The sequence below is a fragment of the Mustelus asterias genome, chromosome 26, assembly GCF_964213995.1.
Source record: "Mustelus asterias chromosome 26, sMusAst1.hap1.1, whole genome shotgun sequence".
In the NCBI taxonomy this organism is placed as follows: Eukaryota; Metazoa; Chordata; class Chondrichthyes; order Carcharhiniformes; family Triakidae; genus Mustelus; species Mustelus asterias.
The window spans coordinates 44,728,013-44,744,558 of record NC_135826.1 but is presented as its reverse complement, the minus strand read 5'-3'; the positions used below and the strand labels follow the sequence as shown (position 1 = coordinate 44,744,558).

The window sequence follows — 16,546 nt, the reverse complement described above, 5'->3', positions numbered from 1 at the left end:
CCACACAAGAACAGGGATAGAAAAGGACCTAACAGGGCAAACACCCAGAAGACATGAACGAAAAATAATGAACAGAAACCACCAGCACATCTATGCAAAAGCCACGGGAAGGAACCATAACATAACTGGAAAACCATAATAAACACAAGTCACGGGCCGAGAGGGAACCACAGATGAAGGGGTCACTAATTGCTAAGTTCCCTCAACACAAACACCGACAAAGGCCAGACAAACAAACCCAAACAGACCCAAAGGTGATTCAACCATCCCCAAAAAAACAAACCTCCCCCCAACCCCACCCCAAATGCCAATGACAGAGCAGGAGACAGAGGATACAAGGGAACCACAATAAGGAGGAGACGGTATGGAACAAAGAGTGGGCACACGAGATCAACCCCGAGGACTGAGGGCAAACAAATAAGGGAGAACCATGATAGACAGCAGGAAAGCCAGCATGGTGAGGAGACAGACATGTAAGCCATTCATCTATTGGCAGCACGGTGGCACGGTGGCACAGTGGTTAGCACTGTTGCCACACAGGGCAAGGGACACAAGCTGGGGTTCTGGCTTGAATCTCTACCTGCGTGGAGTTTGCACATTCTCCCCGTGTTTGCGTGGGTTTCCTCTGGGCGCTCTGGTTTCCTCCCACACTCCAAAGATATGCTAGTCATGTGAATTGGCCATACTAAATTCCCCCTTGGTGTACCCTTCCACAGTAACTTCATTACATTGCTCATGTAAGACTACTGGGGACACTAAGTAATTAATAAATAAAGAAATAAACAAATAAATTGTCGATTAAGTAATTTTTGCACTGCCAACAAAAGACCAATCCTCATACCAAACCCATAAACCATCTGAATAAATGGGAATGTACCTACACCAACTTGCTCCACCAATTAGTGCCCCCACTACCCGAATCCACACCACAACATCCTGCCCACCACAACGTAAAACACCGACAAAGAATAAAACGTCACCCCATCCCACCAGCTCTGGGGGCCCCTTCACCCCACCCACCCTAACAGGCACACACGGGAGATTAAAGCGCCAAGACAGGGAAGGACAACAAACCACCTTTCAACCAACAACCTACCCACCAACATCCCTATCAGGAAACTCCCAGGACCTTTTTTCCCTCCGCCTGACTTCTTGCCCCCCTCACCCCAGTAGCCAACCTCAGTAACCCCCTCAGTAACCCACCCACTAACAAAACTTCCCCCCCCTCCCCCCACCCACCCGAAATAACAAAATCTGACTCAGCAACAGACACAAAACCTTCCCAGCCAGGAAACCCCCAAAAAACCAACTCTCCAACACACACACCACTTGGACACCCAGCCCAGCTCCCAGAAACACATAAACCCCTGACCTAGCAGCTCCCTCCTCCTAACACACACCACCTCAACAACCACCTCCCTCCCCCCCCAACCACCTCCCCCTCAACCACCTAAAATATGACAGAAGCAGACCATCACCCTGTTTTCCTTTGTTCTTCCTTTCCCCCTCCCACCTACTCCTCCTCTTCTGCCACACTGCGGTACCCCCCCTCCCCACACTCACCACCCCACACAAGAAAAAACTAACATGAATAATAATATATAAGAAGAAAAAGGCCCAGGAGGCAAGAAGACAACAAGCCACAAGATCAGGGCAAGGCATCACAGGGAGCAACAAGGGTTGGACGTGGGCCGAAAGAAAAGTGGCAGAGCACGAAGAAAAGGGGACATGTCCTCTCTCTGCCTGACCCCAAAAATCTTTCTCTCTACAACACACTCTCTCTCTACAACACTCATTCTCTCCCCCAGTTTCTCTCTCTCTACAACACTCACTCTCTCCCCCAGTTACACACACTCTCTCTCTACAACACTCACTCTCTCCCCCAGTTACACACACTCTCTCTCTTCAACACTCACTCTCTCTCTCTACAACACTCACTCTCTCCCCAGTTACTCACTCTCTCTCTACAACACTCACTCTCTCCCCAGTTACTCACTCTCTCTCTACAACACTCACTCTCTCCCCAGTTACTCACTCTCTCTCTACAACACTCACTCTCTACCCAGTTACTCACTCTCTCTCTCTACAACACTCACTCTCTCCCCCAGTTACTCTCTCTCTCTCTCTACAACACTCACTCTCTCCCCCAGTTACACTCTCTCTCTCTACAACACTCACTCTCTCCCCCAGTTACACTCTCTCTCTCTCTGCAACACTCACTCTCTACCCAGTTACTCACTCCCTCTCTCTACAACACTCACTCTCTCCCCCAGTTACTCTCTCTCTCTCTCTCTACAACACTCACTCTCTCCCCCAGTTACACTCTCTCTCTCTCTCTACACACTCACTCTCTCCTCCCAGTGACAGTCTCTCCCTGTCTCCGTCCACAATACTCATTTACACACTCTCTTTCTCCATCCTCCCACTTACACATTCCCTCCGTCTCCTCCCAGTGAGTCTCTAGTTCTCATTCTCTTCCAGTTATAGCCTTTCTCTCCCACTTACCCAGTCGCTCTCTCTCTTTCCTCCCACTCACACACTCTGTCTTCTCTCACGTACAGTCTCTCTCTTCTCACAAGAAACACTTCCTCTAAATTCATAATTTTGAACACCTTCATTAAAACCCATAGGAATATTTATGTACAGAGGGATCTGGGCGTACAGGTCCACAGTTCCCTAAAAGCGGCAACACAGGTGGCCAGGGTGATTAAACCTTTTAAAGTTTATTTGTTAGTGTCACAAGCAGGCTTACATTAACACTGCAATGAAGTTACTGTGAAAATCCCTTAGTCGCCACACTCTGGTGCCTGATCGGGTACACCGAGGGAGAATTTAGCACGGCCAATGCACCCTAACCTTAGTCTTTTGGACTAAGAAGGTATATGGGCATTCTTGCCTACAGTGCCGGATTTAGGCAGAAGCTAAACAAGCTACAGCTTAGGGCCTCACAATCCGCAGGGGCCTCACAAAATTTCAGAAGGTTTACCATGAAGAGAACATTTAAGAGCGGATACCAGAAAATAAAAAGAAAGCACCAACTTGAAGAGCAACTCAAAAAATTACCAAAATTACCAAAATCTATGAGAGAGATCAAGCCAGCCACATGATAAATATGTAATCAGTAAAATTATTTGAAAATAATTTGTATTTTTCACTTTAAATACCTTGCTATTAAATAATTAAAAGGCATAATTATGTTTTCAATTTTTTTGTGGCAACCCAAGGTCCTGTTTTGGGACGCACCTTTGTGAGACCTTTTGGTGTAACTTTCTAACAAGGGGCCTCCAAGCTTTATATAGCTTAGGGCCTCACCAAATCCGGCACTGCTTGCCTACATTGGCTGGGGCATTCTGTACAAGAGTTGGCAAATCATGTTGCAAATGTATAAAACCTTGGTTAGGCCGCATTTGGAGTGTTGTGTGCAGTTCTGGTGCGATCAGGCACCAGAGTGTGGCGACTAAGGGATTTTCACAGTAACTTCATTGCAGTGTTAATGTAAGCGTGCAGCCTGCAGTTTGGTTGCTACACTACCAGAAGGATGTGGAAGCTTTGGAGAAAGTGCAAAGAAGGTTCACCAGTTTGTTGCCTGGCCTCGAGGGTGTTGGCTATGAGGAGAGGTTGACTAAACTAGGATGGTTTTCACTGGAAGGACGGAGGCTGAGGGGAGACCTGATAGAGGTCTACAAAATCATGAAATGCACAGACAGGGTGGATAGTCAGAGGCTTTTTCCCAGGGTGGAAGTGTCAATTACAAGGGGCCACAGGTTCAAGGTGAGAGGAGGAAAGTTTAAGGGAGATGTGCGGGGGGACGTTTTTCATGCAGAGAGTGGTGGGTGCCTGGAACGCGCTGCCAGAGGAGGTGGTGGAAGCAGTCACATTAGCAACATTTAGGAGGCATCTGGATTGGTACATGAATAGGGAGGGAATACAGGGATACGGACCGAGTAAGGGCAGAAGGTTTTTTTTAGTTCAGTTAGGATATCATGGGCGGAAGGGCCTGTTCCTGTGCTGTACTTTCCTTTGTGTTTTTGTTTTTTAAGTCTCCGCTGCCCTAACTGCTTCAGGTGCTACAGTCTGGAACAAGGAAGGAAAGGATAAAATTCCACTTCCTGATATTGATGGAAAGTGTGTGAGTGAGTATGTGTGCGTATACAAATGTGTCAGTTTTATGTGGGTTCTGTGTTAGTTTGCAAATATTTGTTCATAGAATCATAGAATCCTTAACTGTAGAAGGAGGCCATTCGGCCCATCGAGTCTGCGCCGACTCTCTGACAGAGTATCTTACCCAGGTCCTCTCCCCCACCTTATCCCTGTAAACCCAAGCATTTACCATGGCTAATCCATCTAACCTGCACATCTTTGGGCTGTGGGAGGCGTGCTAAACCACTGTTAGCTTATTGCCTGTGTGTGTGACATGCCTGGACACATCCCTGCCGGCCCTACCCGAGACTCCTCCCCCCCCCGGTCCAGGTATAAAGGCGACTGTTCCCCACCCCCCTGCCTCAGTCTGAACCAGTTCATCGGCATGGGTGTGCTCCAAGTCTTTTGCTAATAAAAGCCTATTTGTTCTTGCATACAAACTAGTCTTTGCTCGATTGATGGTGCATCAGGAGGAAACCGGAGCACCCGGAGGAAACCCATGCAGACATGGGGAGAAAGTGGAAACTCCACACAGTCAGTGACCCAAGCCGGGAATTGAACCTGGGTCCCTGGCGCTGTGAGGCTGCAGTGCTAACCACTGTGCCACCGTACATTCTAGAGTGTGCTTATGTGTGTTTGAATGTGTATTTTTGTGTGAACATGTAAGTGTCTGGGTGTTTTTATGTGAGTGAGTATGTTTGTGAGTGTCAGTGTGAATGTATGAGTGTGTGTGTTTGTGTGCATTTTGTGTGTTATATGAGTGTGTGAGCGAGTGTGAGTGTGTGTGTGTTCATGTGTGAGTACATTTATGTGTATTTGAGTGTGCGCGTTTATGTGAATGTGTGTGTATTTGTGTGTTTCATTCTGGAGAAGGTTGCTGTGTGTGTGTGCACATGTGGGTGTGTGTGTGCATGTGTGTGTGCGTGTGCGAGTCTGTGTGTGTATGTGTGCATGCGTGTGTTTCATTCTGGCAAAGGTTGCAATGTGTAGTGTGTGTAGGTGTAGTGTGTGTGTGCGTTTCATTCTGGCAGTTTGTGTGTGTGTGTAGTGAGTGTGTGTAGTTAGTATGTGTGTGTGTGTCTGTGTGCGAGTCTGTGTGTGTGTGTTTCATTCTGGCAAAGGTTGCAGTGTGTAGTGTGTGTGTGTAGTGAGCGTGTGTGTAAATGCCTTGTGTGTTACTTTGAATCTACGTGTGCAAACCATGGGCAGCATTTCACGTCTTCGCTCAACGAGAGACCAGAAAATTCCGCCTGAAGTCAATGGACCTTCCCCTTGCCTGCCCCTCACCCGCTCCAATTCCCATAGTGGGCGGGGCGGTAGAATTCTGGCGTGTGTCTTTTCCTTTTGTTTCAAACCCTTAACGAATTTAGGATGTTGCAAAAAGAAAATTGTCGATGAGTCAGGCTTCATTGAGAACATTGAGAGAAAGGTCCCAGATAGGAAAGAAAAATCATTGTGGGTCCTTGCAATCAGAAGAAAATCAACAACAACAGGATTAAAGTTCCAATGAAGGGAGACCAAGTAAGAAAAAAAAGGGTGGAAACTCTCTGTGTGATTTTAAAAAAGATTTTTTGTTCCAATCAGTGAAGTGTGAAATTCCAGGCAGCAGCTGGCATAATTATAAAGAAGGGAAGCTTTGCTGTATGGCTGGGGACGTAAAGAAACAAAATAATTAAGTTAACGTTCTCCAGGGTAAACAGGAGAGTACTGGGAGGACAGTAAAACATAATATACCGAGCAGTCGCGAGTCACTAGTGTTTGGAAGAGAGATGGTGGGTCAGTGAGGATCTATGGGTCCTTTCAATGAAGAAAATGAATCATGGCGTCACTTTTCTGAATGTTTTTAACACATTATACAATCGAATAAAATTGCTGACGAGTTGCTCGTACCAGCTTTTCTCAGTACAATAAGAAGTAAAACCTTCAATTTGCACTGGAGCTTGGTTCATCCAGCAAAGCCCGGAACCAAAACCTATGATGACTTGACAAAGATCCTTGAAGAACATTACTCTCCAAAACCATTGATCATCGTGGAATGGTTCACGTTCCACCGCAAGAATCAAGTGGAAGGCGAAAGTATTGCTCCGGTTGTGGCAACCTTAAAAAGGCTGTCACAACATTGTGAGTTTGGTGAGTCATTAGGAGATACTCTTTGAGATCGTTTAGTTTCTGGTCTCCAAGATGAGGTTATTCAAAGAAGATTGCTTTCTGAACGTGTTTTAACTTTAAAGACAGCAGTAGAATTCGCAGTGTCGGTAGAACTGGCTGCCAAAGAGGTTTCGCAATTTAGTGCAGGAATGAAGATCCACAAGTTGGGAACTGCCCGTAAGAAGTCAAAACAGCAACAAGCATGTCAGAGATTGTGTCAAAATTGGCCATTTAGCAAGTGAATGCTGGAGCAAGGACAGTCAATGCAGGAATTGTGACAAAAGCTTGTTGGGTTAGACCCGCTTCCCCTGAGAAGAATATTCAGAAGATGAGTCTGGTACCTTCAAGAAGAAGAACAAGTTGCATTCTATAAAAAAAATAATTTACAGCATGGAAGGAAAGAATTATGACTGTGAAGAAGAGAATATCCAGAAATTTGATGAAGAGCTCCAACTGAACCCTTGCTGTTTGTCATTTTCATAAATGACCTGGATGAGGAAGTGGAGGGATGGGTTGGTAAGTTTGCTGACGACACCAAGGTAGGTGGTGTTGTGGATAGTTTGGAGGGATGTCAGAAGTTGCAGCGAGACATAGATAGAATGCAAGACTGGGCGGAGAAGTGGCAGATGGACTTCAACCCGGATAAGTGTGTAGTGATCCATTTTGGCAGATCCAATGGGATGAAGCAGCAGTATAATATGAAGGGTACCATTCTTAGCAGTGTAGAGGATCAGAAGGACCTTGGGGTCCGGGTCCATAGGACTCTTAAATCGGCCTCGCAGGTGGAGGATGCAGTCAAGAAGGCGTACGGCGTACTAGCCTTCATTAATCGAGGGATTGAGTTTAGGAGTCGGGAGATAATGCTGCAGCTTTATAGGACCCTGGTTAGACCCCACTTGGAGTACTGCGCGCAGTTCTGGCCACCTCATTACAGGAAAGATGTTGAAGCCATTGAAAGGGTGCAGAGGAGATTTACAAGGATGTTGCCTGGATTGGGGGGCATGCCTTATGAGGATAGGTTGAGGGAGCTTGGTCTCTTCTCCCTGGAGAGACGAAGGATGAGAGGTGACCTGATAGAGGTTTACAAGATGTTGAGAGGTCTGGATAGGGTAGACTCTCAGAGGCTATTTCCAAGGGCTGAAATGGTTGCTACGAGAGGACACAGGTTTAAGGTGCTGGGGGGTAGGTACAGAGGAGATGTCAGGGGTAAGTTTTTCACTCAGAGGGTGGTGGGTGAGTGGAATCGGCTGACGTCGGTGGTGGTGGAGGCAAACTCGTTGGGGTCTTGTGGGCCGAAGGGCCTGTTTGTGCTGTGGCTTTCTATGTTCTATGTTCTATGAACGTCTTTTCCATACTGGTGAATGATATAGATTGTGGGTGATTCTGAAATTAACTGGACAACCTATTAGAATGGATAAAGATACTGGTGCTGCTTTAATTCCTGAGACAACATACCAATGAAAGCTGAAGCATCTTCTTTTAAAATAAGCTGATGTGATTTTAAGGACATACACGGAAGAGATTGTGCCGTTAAATGGTTTCATCGTGGTCAACTTACAGTAGAGTGGACAAACAGCGGGGTTGCCTCTCCATGTGGTCTGTGGTAATTTTCCAGCTTCATGGTTGGAACAGATAAAGTTTAACTGGAGTGCTGTCAACAGGATTAAAAAGCCAAAACAGACCCACAGCACCTGGATAATACAAGAGTCAATTGGAAGAGACACTTGGCTCAATGAAGGGAGTTCAAATAAAACTCAAGGTGGAGTCTGATAGTCAACCAAGTCTCAAAGCAAGAGCAGTGCCATATGCAATTCATCCAAGGTCAAAGAAGAATTAGTGCAACTTGTCAACACTGGTGTATTAGAGCCGGTTACAATGGGTGACTGGGCTACCCCTATCGTACCTGTCATGAAACCAGATGGTTCAGTTCGTATTTATGGTGATTTAAAAGCAACCATAAATCTAGGGTTTTGTGCTGACCAACATCCGCTTCCTTTAATTGAAGATTTGTTTAGGTTATATCAGGTGGGCAGAAATTCAGTGAGATTGATTTTTCTCAAACATATTTACAGATGAATGTAAGCACTGGGATCTCAATGATTGCTTACCATCATTACTCATAAAGGTCTTTTTCATTACAAAAGATTGCCTTTGTAATAACATCCACACCAGCCCTATTCCAAAGATCGATGGATCAGATTTTAAGTGGTCTCTCTGGCGTACAGTGTTAACTGAATGAAATTCTAATTAGTATCCAGTGAACAGGAGTATTTGAATAATTTAGAAGGAACATTGGAACATCTTCAAGCAGATGGTCTTTGTATCAAGAAAGAAAAGTGTGACTTTTTACAGTCGTCAGTCCAGCATTTGGGTCATGTTATTGATAATAAAACACCTAAAAAAAATGGGAGCTATTTTAGATGCACCACGTTCAATGAATGTATCACAATTGAAGTCCTTTCTCGGATTAGTAAATTATTATGACAAATCTGTTCCTAACTTAGCTACATAATTGATGCCATTACATAATTTACTGTGTGTGAAACAGTCATGGGACTGGGCAACGGAATGTGAGAAAGCATACAAAAATGTCAAAGATGATCTGCAGAAATCTGAAGTATTGGTTAGTTTTAATCTGAAGCTACCATTACTGCTTGCTTGTGATGTTTCACCTTGTGGAGTAGGGGCAATCATTTTATATAATGTCTTTGGGAGAACAGCCAACAGCTTTTGATTTGTGTACACCGATAGTGTTGAATCTAACTGTGCTCAGCTAGAAAAAGAAGCACTGAGTATATTCTTTGGCGTATGAAGGTTTCATTGTTATTTAAATGGTCATCATTTCACCTGATCATCGAGCCCAAACAACTATTTTTGGGCTGTATAAAGGCATAACTTCATTAGCTGCTAGCCAATAGCAAAGATGATGACTGATCTGATCTGCACATTCCTATGAGATAAAGTCTCATGCTGACACATGATTACACATACCTTTACCTATTGAGCAAATGCCACCAACTAGTTTTGCTAACATTCTTTATTTTGTCTGTGACAGCTTCTCAAGTTCAGAGACAATCCAGAACTGATCGTGTGATGGGGAGGGTGATGGATCTGGTATTGAAGGAGCGATAGCTGAAATGCATAGTCCACATCCTGATATGTGTCAAGTAGGGCTTGGGTTGGCCATCCAAGGTGGGTGTCTATTGTGGGGAATCCAAGTGATCATCCCTCCTAGTCTGCGTGGAAGAGTTCTTGAACAACTACATGAAGGACATCCTGGTTCAGTCTGGATGAAGGAATTATTTTTGGTGGCCGGGTCTGGATGCTGAAATTGAAGAAAAAGTGGGAGAGTGTCGATCCTGTGCATGAATAAGAAATAACCATCGTTGTCTCTTTGAAAGTGGCCTAAAATGCCATGGCAATGATTGCATGTAGATTTTGCTGGTCCGTTTGAGGGTTACATGTTCTTAGTCATAACCGATGCACACTCAAAGTGGCCAGAAGCTGTCACCATTAGATCCGCTGTAACTGAACAAACCATTGGAATCGTGGCAACATTTCAGCAAGATTTGGTAAACTGAAACAGATTGTTAGTAATAAAGGTTCACAGTCTACTTCACAAGAATGATCTCAAAAGTAAATAATATTGACTGTGTATAATGATTAATGGTGGGGAGTGCTGTGTCTAGAGTATTATTGATCCTATCCGTAACATTGTAGTAATTTGTTGTCATGACCACAGAAGTAAAGGGGGAGGGATGTTATATATTTAAGTGGTAGCATGATTGCTTTAAGAGTTGATCATGTGATTTAAATCCCACACCCCCAACATATAATCATGGATTGAGGATTGGTTAATGGACAAAAAACAGAGAGTTGGAATAAACAGGAATTTTCAGGATGCTAAGGTAGAACTGGAGTGTAACACTTGATCTTTTTCTGTTCAAAGTAGAAATGCCGTCCTCATATCAACATCAGCCTTGCTACCTGCGCACATACAAAGCAACATTTCCTGGACTCAATTGATCACGCACGCTCCGGCATTCCCACAGGGAGTGCTGGAGTGAAATGGAACACGCTTCGAGACACCATTTACCACACCGTACTCTCAACACATGAGAAGCCAGAGTGGAAAAGTGCGAATGTCACTGTGATGGAACCTGTCAATGAAGCCAAGAGATCTTGGTCTCATTAATGACAAGAATGATCCAAACGAGAAAAATCGGAATGCATTAAGAGTCAACAGACTGCGAGGTGGTGCGCCATTGACGACTGGTTATATCTAGAACAAAGGACAAAGAAAATTACAGCACAGGGACAGGCCCTTTGGCCCTCCAAGCCTGCACCGACCATGCTGCCCGACTGAACTAAAAACCCCTACCCTTCAGGGGACCATATCCCTCTATTGCCATCCTATTCCCATGCTATTCATGTATTTGTCCAGACGCCCCTTAAAACTCACTACCTCCCCCGGCACCGAGTTCCAGGCACCCGCCACCCTCTGTGTAAAAAACTTGCCTCGTACATCTCCTTTAAACCTTGCCCCTCGCACCTTAAACCTGTGCCCCCTAGTAATTGACTCTTCCACCCTGGGAAAAGCTTCTGACTATCCACTCTGTCCGTGCCTCTCATAATCTTGTAGACATCTGTCAGGTTGTTCCCTCAACCTCTGTCGTTCCAGTGGGAACAAACCAAGTTTCTCCAACCTCTCCTCATAGCTAATGCCCTCCATACCAGGCGACATCCTGGTAAATCTTTTCTGTGCCCTCTCCAAAGCCTCCACATCCTTCTGGTAGTGTGGATATTTGCTAGAATATCCAGGTGTCCTTTGACACAGGGAATGCCAGGGACCTGGATGAAGGGATCAACAAGGCAACAGGTCCATCAGCAAAGAAAATAACTCCATTGACAACAAAGTCAGTGGAGGTTATCATCAATTGGCGAGATGGTGGAACACTACTTTGAGTTGTACTCTAAAACCAATACTGTCACTGCGGGAGGTCTTGACACCGGAGAAAGCCTGCCCGTCTTGGAGGGCATGATGGGCTGGATAGCCTCTATCTATACTCTATGTTACAGGGTGAAGCATTCACTCAATTAGCTCTCTACTGTCACCCAGTGGATGCTGCAGCAACATTCACATTGGGAATGGAACCTACATGTTTTGGACAACTCTCTGACAACTCCACCAATAATTTCTCCTTTGGTGGCAAAGTCTTGCTTCTTTCTCTCTTCACTAAGGAAATGAGATGGAAGGAAGGATGTCCTTGCTATAGAGGGAGTACAGTGAAGGTTTACCAGGCTGATTTCTGGGATGGCAGGTCTGTCATATGAGGAGAGACTAAGTCGGTTAGGATTACATTCACTGGAGTTTAGAAGAGGGAGAGGGGATCTCGTAGAAACTTATAAAATTCTAACAGGGTTAGACAGGGTAGATTCAGAAAGAATGTTACCATTGGTGGGGGGAGTCCAGAACTAGGGGTCATAGTTTGAGGATAAGGGGTAAACCTTTTAGAACCGAGGGCAGGAGAAATTTCTTCACCCAGAGAGTGGGGAATATGTGGAATTCACAAACACAGAATGTAGTTGGGTCAAAACATTGCGTGATTTCAAGAAGAAATTAGATATAGCTTTTGGGGCTAAAGGGATCAAAGGGGGAATCATGATATTGAATTAGATGATCAGCCATGATCATAATGAATGGTGGAGCAGGCTCGAAGGGCCGAATGGCCTCCTCCTGCTTCTAGTTTCTATGTTTCAAGAAACTTAAACCCTCTCTAAAGCCTGGTTCCTTCAGCAGCTCAGGGGAAACAGTATTAATGGGCGGAAGTTTCAGTTCCGGGGACTGAGTCAAGAGGCTGAAGCGAATGTCGGAGTGATTTCTGTAAGAGAGCCGGGCGCTAGAGCACGTGCGTTCTCGTGCTGTTCAGCTCATTAATTTTGCAGCCGCGAAGAGAACATTGAATCTTGCGGCAGGGTGAGAAGGAGGTAGCTCACCCAGCTGTCACCTCATGGGTCAAAGTGTCTGGGCACCTGGATTGGAGGGTATGAGCTATAAGGAGAGGCTGGACAAACTAGGGTTGTTTTCTCTGGAGCGGCGGGGGCTGAGGGGAGACCTGACAGAAGTCTCTAAAATTCTGAGAAGCACAGAGAGGGTTGACAGAATCTTTTTCCCAGAGTTGAAGTGTCTAATATTAGGGGGCACGCACTTAGGTGAGGGGGGAAAGTTCAGAGGAGATGTGAGAGTTAGGTTTTTTACACAGTGAGTGGTAGGTGTCTGGAACACGGTGCCAGGGGTGGTGGAGGCAGATACGATAGGGGCATTTAAGGGGCTTTTAGATAAGCACATGAATATGCAGGGATAGAGTGTTAGGACTGGGTTAACAGACCTTCCATTTAAGTCCTAGTTTGATATCAATTATTCAATAGAAGTCACTGGTATATAAAGAGGCTACAGGTGGCGCTGTTTGTTGGTGGAGAATTGTGTGTGAAGTTGGATCAAAGAAATAAAGGTATTTTATGAAGAAGCAGAACTCGTGTCTCCTTTACTCCACAGAAACTGAGAGGCTAAAACATAGAGAGATATGGACCAAGGGCTGGCAGAAGGGATCAGTTTAATTTGGCATAATCTTCGGCACAACATTGTGGGCTGAAGGGCCTGTTCCTGTGCTGCACTCTTCTATGTTCTATATAAATGGCACCCTGGTGTTAGAAGGTAACCGGTGACAGCTTTGATTGGATGTAATGTGACCAATGGGAACAAGATGTAAGGGTCAGCTGACCCAGTAAAACATGGAACCAATCACAGAGTGATGTAATAGTCAGCTGACCAGCTGGTTCACGATAAATAAGGAACTATGTAGAATTGTGGGGAGCTTGGAGTGGCCCAGGACGAGGCCCCAAGTTTGGAATAATGTTGTTTCTTTATTAAACCCTTTCTTTGATTTATAAGTTGGAGTAAGTTTTGTTGTATTTTCATGAGCTGCATTTTGAATAGTTCCTTCTGGAGAAACACCTGGCAGCCATTCATCACTCTAGACCAGGTTCCCTGAGTTAATTGAAAGAAAATGTCCAGGAGAAGGCAGCTTACCTTCAGCCTCACGATTCAGCAATGGCTCTCTGGAGATTCTCCCCTCGGCAGTCGGGGATAAATCGGGAGATTCCCCCTTTCTGAGGGATGGGAGCAGGAGGTCCTCCAACCTGCCCAGGCCGGCCTGGGAGGAGGTGGCCAGTGTGGGTTTCTTTATTCATTTGTGGGACATGGATGTTGCTGGCTGGCCAGCATTTACTGCCTGTCCTCAGTTGTCCTTGTACAACTGGCTTGCTCGGCCATTTCAGAGGGCTGTTGAGAGTCAACCACATTGCTACGGCTCTGGAGTCACATGTAGGCCAGACTGGGTAAGGACGGCAGATTTCCTTCCCTAAAGGACATTACTGAGCCAGGTGGGTTTTTATGACAATTGACAATGGGTTTCATGGTCATCAGTAGATTCTTAATTCCAGATATTTTTTGTTGAACTCAAATTCCACCATCTGCTGTGAGGGATTCGAACCCGGGTCCCCAGAACATTAGCTGAGTTTCTGGATTAATAGTCTAGCGACAATACCACGAGGCCATTGCCTCCCCAAGTTAGAGCCTGTGGGATCTAGAGGAGCGGTGCAGGGAATGGTTCAATGATCCCAAATGCTCCATGAGGGTAAGTCAAACTTCCGCACACTGCAAACTCTCACTTTTGTAGGTTTTCAGTTCTTGGGGCAGACAGAGAGAGGACATGTCCCCTTTTCTACTTGCTCTGCCACTTTTTGTTCAGCTCCCGCCCAACCCTTGTTGCCCCCTGTGATGCCTTGCCCTTGTATTGTGGCTTGTCGTCTTCTTGGGTTAGAGTCCACAGGGATGTCTTAGATGGGACAATCTTTGTATTCTTTCATGGATGTGGGTGTTGCTGGCTAGGCCAGCATTTACTGCCTGTCCCTTACTGCCCTTGAGACGGTAGTGGTGAGTAGCATTCCTGACCTGCTGCAGTTCATGTGGGGCAGGTACACCCACAGTGCTGTTAGGGAGCAACTTCCAAAATTTTGACCCAGCGACGGTGAGGGAATGGCGATATATTTCCAAGTCACGATGATGAGTGACTTGGAGGGAACTTCCAGGTGATGGTGTTCCCATGTATCAGCTGCCCTTATCCTTTAAGATGGTAGTGGTCATGGGTTTGGAAGGTGCTGCCTGTGGAGCCTTGGTGAGTTGCTGCAGTGCATCTTGTAGATGGCACACAGGATTGCTACTGTGCGTCGGTGGCAATGGGAGTGAATTTTGAAGATAACTCACCTCCTGACTCCCCAAAGCCGGTCCACCATCTACAATGCACAAGCCAATGGAATACTCTCCACTTGCCTGGATGGGTGCAGCTCCAACAACACTCAGGAAGCCCAACACCATCCAGGACAAAGCAATTGGGACTGAGTCCATGTGGGACTCTTTATCCTGCTTACAAAGGATGCCATCTGTCCCCCTAATTATGGAATTCACTGCCACTCTTCTTTTTGCTCCTCCCTCTTGAATGGCCTCCTATACCACGGTGCAGTGTCAGTTAGCTCATCCTCTCTACAGGCCCTTTCCTCATTCTCACAGGGAGCAAGTACCTCGTACATGTTGGACAAGGTCGAGAGCTGAAACTCTTCCATTCCTGAATTCAGGATCCCTCTACCTGCCTCATTTGCAGTCACACCCTGCTGGCCCTGACCAATGGCCGAATTGGAGATACTTAATCTAAGGGGTGTGACTGCATCCTGAAACAAAGCGTGCGGGGAATTCTCCCCCTCCTGGCTGTGCCGCAGTGTCAGAAGCTCAGACTCCAGCTCAGCAACTCTGAGCCAGAGTTCCTCAAGCTGCCAACACTTGCTGAAGATGTGGTCACGGCAGCTCGTGATGGGATCTACCAGCTCCCACATCAAGCAGCAACAGCACATCACCTGTCCAGCCATCTCTACCTAGTTAGGTTTTAAACTTAGTGCCGTTTCATCACCAACCAATCAGATTATAGCCAATTCTCCAGGGCCGCCCTTTCCTGCTCCTTGTTACGACTGAATATAATCTTTACAAATGATAAACCACAGAAATTACCTCTGAGACTCGCGGCGGCACGGTGGCACAGTGGTTAGCACTGCTGCCTCACAGCTCCAGGGACCCGGGTTCAATTCCAGCCTCGGGTCACTGTCTGTGTGGAGTTTGCACGTTCTCCCCGTGTCTGCGTGGGTTTCCTCCGGGTGCTCCGGTTTCCTCCCACAGTCCAAAGATGTGCGAGTTAGGTTGATTGGCCATGCTAAAATTGCCCCTTAGTGTCCTGGGATGAATAGGTTAGAGGGATTGTAAATGTGGGGTAAATGTGCGGGGTGGCAGGGATAGGGCCTGGGTGGGATTGTTGTCGGGGCAGACTTGATGGGCTGAATGGCCTCCTTCTGCACTGTAGGATTTCTATGACTCCAGGTGATAAAATGAATAAATACTTACCTGACCTTTCTACTTTCCAATCAGCTCTTTCCACTGTGTCCACCACTACTGCAGCAGGGCAAGGCAACACCTTGCTTTTACCTCCTCACGGTGCTTTTTTTGTTTGGTTAGAAGAGGAGGGAGGGAAGGAAACACGAATGTAGTGTTTCAGGCTTAACCGCTCCTTGACACCGGATCTTCTGCTTGCCACTTCTCAGCGGAAGAATTGTGAGGGGTCTGGATTGGGTGGATGGGAAGGGCCTATTTTGGCGGCACGGTGGCAGAGTGGTTAGCATTTGGTGTCATGTTCGGTACGACATGGTAGGCCGAAGGGCCGGTTCCTGTGCTGTTCAATGTTCTTTCTGAGCCAGTACAATATTTCTGTACTTAAAGAGTTAATGGAGTTCAGGACCGTGCATCCAAAGTTAACCATGAGATGGCAGCATTTCCCACCGAGACAACAGATCCTTTGATGTTTGATGCCTGGCCATTGGGTGAAAGCAGGTGCTTGGGTTCCTGATGTGATGTCAATAAAACCAGCTTGTTTGAAAGATTGGTTTCGGTGTGTAATATTGAGTTTGCCCAGGGTGGTTAACCAGAAACCTGGTTTAACACTGATTGGAGCAGTGAACATGGGGTTTGAGCTGGAAGTGTGCAGCGCTCAGCTCCCACCCCCCCCCCCGCCCCCCCCACCCCGTTACAAGCTAGGTCAGAGACTGATGGAGAGAGCACACAGGCTCTTGGACCCCGTCCTGGAGATCCTGACCGGAG

At 46.3% G+C, this 16,546-nt stretch overlaps 1 long non-coding RNA gene across 1 annotated transcript in view; it reads left to right on the top strand.

Annotated features, from left to right (window-relative positions):
* LOC144479665 (uncharacterized) overlaps positions 1–12,881 on the top strand; it is an 87,719-nt gene extending 74,838 nt beyond the window's left edge. The window contains exon 3 of the long non-coding RNA XR_013495553.1: positions 10,241–12,881. This is a non-coding gene — a long non-coding RNA (uncharacterized LOC144479665). The remainder of the gene's footprint in view (positions 1–10,240) is intronic.
* The last annotated feature ends 3,665 nt before the right edge of the window (positions 12,882–16,546 follow it).